Source organism: Mus pahari, chromosome 17 (genome assembly GCF_900095145.1).
Source record: "Mus pahari chromosome 17, PAHARI_EIJ_v1.1, whole genome shotgun sequence".
NCBI lineage: Eukaryota > Metazoa > Chordata > Mammalia > Rodentia > Muridae > Mus > Mus pahari.
The window spans coordinates 22,450,498-22,456,044 of NC_034606.1; positions in this window are offsets into that span (position 1 = coordinate 22,450,498).

Here is a 5,547-nt window from a genome sequence, read left to right on the forward strand (position 1 = left end):
TACCCCATCCGGGAATCCATCCCATCATCAGCCACCAAACCCAGATACTAATGCACATGCCAGCAAGATTCTGCTGAAGGGACCCTGATATAGCGGCCACTTATCCACTTGTGAGGCTATGCCAGTGCCTGGCAAACACAGAAGTGGATGCTCACAGTCAACTATTGGTTAACTACTCTTAACTTGACACACATGAGGTAAATGGGAAGAGGAACTAACTCTATGTTTGGCTTGTGATGATATCTGTGTGAAATTTATAACCCTCCATCCTCTCCCCCAAACTCAGTTTGTCTCTTCCTCAGATTTGGAGAAGTACAGCAGCTGTAACCTACCTCTTCTCTCTGCACCTATCCCCAGATCCATCACATCCTGTCCACCAGCCTTCCTTCCCACTCATCCTGTTATGCCAGCCCCCAAATCCAGCAGGCTTTCCCTGGTAACCCACCAGCCAAACCTGCCATGGAAACAAGTAAACTAGCTAAGCAGGTAGGTGATTATCAAGTTTGCACTCTTCCTCCTCTCTTTCATATTCAATCCCACAATTTCATCCCCAACCCTCTACCTGTAGTGGATTCTACTCACCCTTTCTGCCCATGTTCCCAGGAGACTAAGGAGATCCTAGTGGAACATCCTATTTTCCTCCCTCTTGTGGATTCCCTCAAACCCTTTCCTATTGGCCCATACAAATTCCTGGATATCTGCTCTTAATACTTAGAAATAAATTTATTTCAGAACCCCATTGGGCATACCTATTAGGATCTCAAAAGAATTTCCTATCAGGCAATACACAGGTACAATGCTCACTTAAGTGCCAGAGAGGACAGAAGAAACCAAAGAACAAAACATTCACCCAACAAAAATAAGACCACATATCAGCATCAGCATGTAGAATTGTAATCTTCTGGAACCCCATTCCTAGACCCCAGCTTAAAACAAACAAACAAAATATCAGAAATGAATAAAACCCAGGATAATATGTCTCCACCAACGAGAACCCATTAACTCTACCAAAGAAGTCCAGGGGATTTGCAACACAGCTCATAGCTGAAGCATAAGACAAAAACCTTTAAGTAGGATTATTGATAAAATAGTGATTTTAAGAGGAAAGGAATCCTTCATAAATCTATAAAAGCACAAATAAGGAAATAAATAAAAACATCCAAGAGTTAAAATAGAACCAATAAAGTAAATTAAAAATGAAAAATTCTGGAAGAAATTAAAATTTTTAGAATGGGAATCTCAAAGGCAAACCTCCACAACAGAATACAAGAGATGGAAGAGAGAACTAGTGTTCTCTTCTGCTAGATTCTCTTAGCACTGAGTGGTATAATTTGATGGAGACATCCCTTTAAAGCTGTATGTTCCCAGGTCTCTCTCTGTGCCTGATGTCTGGGTGCCACTTTGTCTGTTCCCATATGCTGCAGGATGAAAAAGTTTCTCAGATGATGGCTGAATAAGGCACTGATTGATCTATGAATATTGCAGAATATCATCAGGAGTCATTTAATATTACATATATAGATATAGATATAGATATAGATATAGATATAGATATAGATATAGATATAGATCAGTACTTGGTTTTATCTTAGGTGTCTAAGCTATCTAATCTCTGGTTCTTGTTCACCCAAGCAGTCTCAGGCATGGATGCCATCTTGTGGAGTTGGCCTTAAGTCAAATCAGATATTGATTGGCTACAAGTTCAGTGCCAAAAAAACCCTTAGCGTATTTTGTCAGCAGGACAGATTATAGGTCAAAAGTTTTGTGTCTGGGTTGTGGTGTACATTTCTCTTTGGGTAGCATGCAAAATACCTTTCCAAACTAAAGAGGCTAGAACATAGGGATCAAGGTTAGATGTGGGCACCAGCTCAACTTCCCCATGTTCAATGAGTTGGATGTGTGTGGTCTTTAGTGATGGAGCCTTGCTGTCCATTTTCAGAAAACAGCCCACTGTCTTCAAAACTTCTTGGTTTGTTTGGGGATTTCCATGGGATCACTTGACCAGAAACTCAATAAATGCAACCCTGGTACTGGAAGCTTCACTTGGTGACAAGATATGGGAAGTTAATATCTCTCTTTATTTGGAGACTTCATTAGAATCACCTGCATATTTTCATTAATTTATTTATTCGCTTTACATTCCAATCACAGCCCTCACCCCAGTCTCCCCTCCCCTGTCCCCTCTGCTATCTGCCCTCCTCCTCTCTTCTGAGAAGAGAGAGACCCCTGGTGGGTACAAACCCACCCTGGCACATCATGTCACTGAAGGATGAGGCACATCCTCTTCCATTGAGGGAAGACAAGGCAGCCCAATTAGGGTAACAGTATCCATAGGCAGGCAACAGAGTCAGGGACAACCCTGCTCCAATTGTTGGGGAAACTGCAAGAAGATCAAGCTGCACATCTGCCTCATATGTGCACGTGAGGTACATGCAGCTCACATTTGCTCTTTGGTGGTTCAGTCTCTGGGAGCCACCAAAAGTCCAGGTTAGTTAACTCTGATAGTCTTCTTGTAGAGTCCCTATCCCATCTGGGTCCCTCAGTCTTTCCTCAGTTCCTCCACAAGAACTGAGCTCCATCTAATAGTTGACTGTGTGTCCCTGCATCTGTTTTGGTCAGCTGCTGTGTGGAGTCTCTCAGAGGTGCAAGGTTTCTACTGCACTAGACTTTCATACCACCTTCAAATGCCCCTCAATTCTACCTGTCTCACCTTCTTCAACCCATCTCCCTTTTCCCTCCTTACCTGATACTCCCATTTCCAACCACCAATCTCCAGTTCACACAGAAAATCTATTCTATTTCAATCTCCCAGGGATATATTTCCCTAGTCCCTTCTTCTAGACCTAACCTCTCTGGGACTATGGATTCTAGCTTTGTTATCATTTATTTAATGACTAATAGCCACATATAACTAAATATATAGCATATTTATTTTTCTGTGTCTGGGTTACCTAACTCAGATTGATTTTCTCTAGTTCCATTCATTTTCCTGCCAACTTCATAGTGTCGTTTTTTAACAGGTGAGCAATACTTCATTGTCTAAATGTACATTTTCTTTAACCATTCTTGTGTTGAGAAATATCCAGCTTGTTTACAGTTTTTGTTTTTTGTGAATAAAACAGCAATAAACATGGTTGAGCAAATGGTGCAATGAAACATTCTTTAGGTATATGACAAAGAGTGGATCACTGGAGCTTGAGATAAATCAATTGATTTCCACAGTGGCCTTACAAGTTTACAGTTCAACCAGCAATGAATGAGTATTCCCCTTCTTCCATACCCTTACCAGAATAAGCTGTCCTGTTGCTCTTGGTATTAGCCACTCTGACAGGTGTAAGTTCTCAAAGTATCTCAAAGAATCTCAAAGCAGTTTTGATTTACATTTTTCTGATGCTTAGGGATGCTGAATATTTCTTTAAGGATTTGTCAGTCATTTGAGTTTCTTCTATTGAAAAATCTCTGTTTACCTAAGAATTTCATGAATTCATTGTTTTTAATAGTTGAGTAGTACTCCATTGTGTAAATCTACTACATTTTCTGTATCCATTCCTCTCTTGAGGGACATCTGGGTTCTTTCCATCGGCTAATCTCTTAAATTCTACTTCCACTGCTTAGCTAAAATTTTCCATTTCCATTCCTATGTTGAAGGACATCTGGGTTCTTTCCAGCATCTGGCTTTTATAAATAAGGCTGCTATGAGCATAGTGGAGCATGTGTCCTTATTAAATGTTGGAGCATCTTCTGGGTATATGCCCAGGAGTGGTATTGCTGGATCTTCTGGTAGTACTATGTCCAATTTTCTGAGGAACCACCAAACTGATTTCCAGAGTGGTTTTACCAGCTTGCAATCCTAACAGCAATGGAGGAGTGTTCCTCTTTCTCCACATTCTTTCCAGCATTTGCTGTCACCTGAGTTTTGATCTTAGCTATTCTGATTGGTGTGAGGTGGAATCTCAGGGTTGTTTTGATTTGCATTTCTCTGATGACTAAGGATGTTGAACATTTTTTAGGTGCTTCTCAGCCATTCGCTATTCTTCAGTTCAGCATTCTTCGTTTAGCTCTGTACCATGAGGTAACCCAATCACAAAAGAACTCACATGGTATGCACTCACTAAAAAGTGGATATTATCCCCGAAGCTGGAGATACCAAAGATACAATCCCCATACCACATGAAACTCAAGAAGAAGGAAGATTAAAGTGTGGATACTTCTAATCTTCTTAGAAGGGGGAAGAAAATACCCATGGAAGAAGTTACAGAGACAAAGTGTGAAGCAGAGACTGAAGGAATGGCCAACCAGAGACTTCCCCACCTGGGGATCCATTCCATAAACAACCACCAAACCCAGACACTATTATGGATGCCAACAAGTGCTTGTTGACAGGAGCCTGATATAGCTGACTCCTGAGAGGCTCTGCTAGTACCTGACAAATACAGAAGTGGATGCTCACAGCCATCCATTGGACGGAGCACAGGGTACCCAGTGAAGGAGCTAGAAAAAGGACCCAAGGATCTGAAGGGGTTTGCAGCCTTATAAGAGGAACAATATAAACTAACGAGTACCACCAGAGCTCCCAGGGACTAAACCACCACCAACAACAACAACAAAAAAAAAAAAAAATACACATTTTGGGACTCATGGCTCCAGCTGCATATGTAGCAGAGGATGGCCTAGTTTGTCATTAATGGGAGGAGAGGCCCTTGGTCCTATGAAGACTTTAAGTCCCAGTGTAGGGGAATGCCAGGGCCAGGAAGTGGGAGTGGGTGGGTTGGTAATCAGGGAAAGGGTGTAGGGGGTAGGGGGTTTTCAGAGGGGAAACCAGTAAAGGGGATAACATTTGAAATGTAAATTTAAAAAAGAAATGTAAATAAAGAAAATATCTAATAAAAAATAGAAAGAAAAATCTGTTTAGATATGTACTCCAGTTTTTAATTGTGTTATTTAGTTTATTGATATCTAGTTTCTTGCATTCTTTACATCGTTTTGAATATTGGCCTTCTATTAGACCTGGAGATGGTAAAAAAAATGCTTTCCCATTCTGTAGGCCACTGCTTTGTTTGATTGATGATGCTCTATGCCTTACAAAAGCTTTTCATGAGGCTTCATTTATTAATTATTTTTCTTAGGGCTTGTACTAACAACAGTGAGGTTGGAATGGGTGGGTGGGTGGGTGGTGAAGCACCCTCATAAAGGCAAAGCAGAGGTGTAATAAGATGGGGGTTTATGGAGGGGAAATTGGCAAGGGGACAACATTTGAAATGTAAAGAAATAAAATAACCAATTTAAAAAAAAAGAAAATTTCCACCATTCTCTCAAACTCTTTGGCTCTTCACCCTGCTTTATCCACCTTTAGAGCACTGAAACCCACGGCATTGTAGGTAAGCCTAAGGCTCTTAAGAATTCAGTGGCTGACTTACCTCACTCAGGATGATATCCTCCAGATCCACCCATTTGCCTAAGAATTTCATGAATTCATTGTTTTCAATTGCTGAGTAGTACTCCATTGTGTAAATATACCACATTTTCTGTATCCATTCCTCTGTTGAG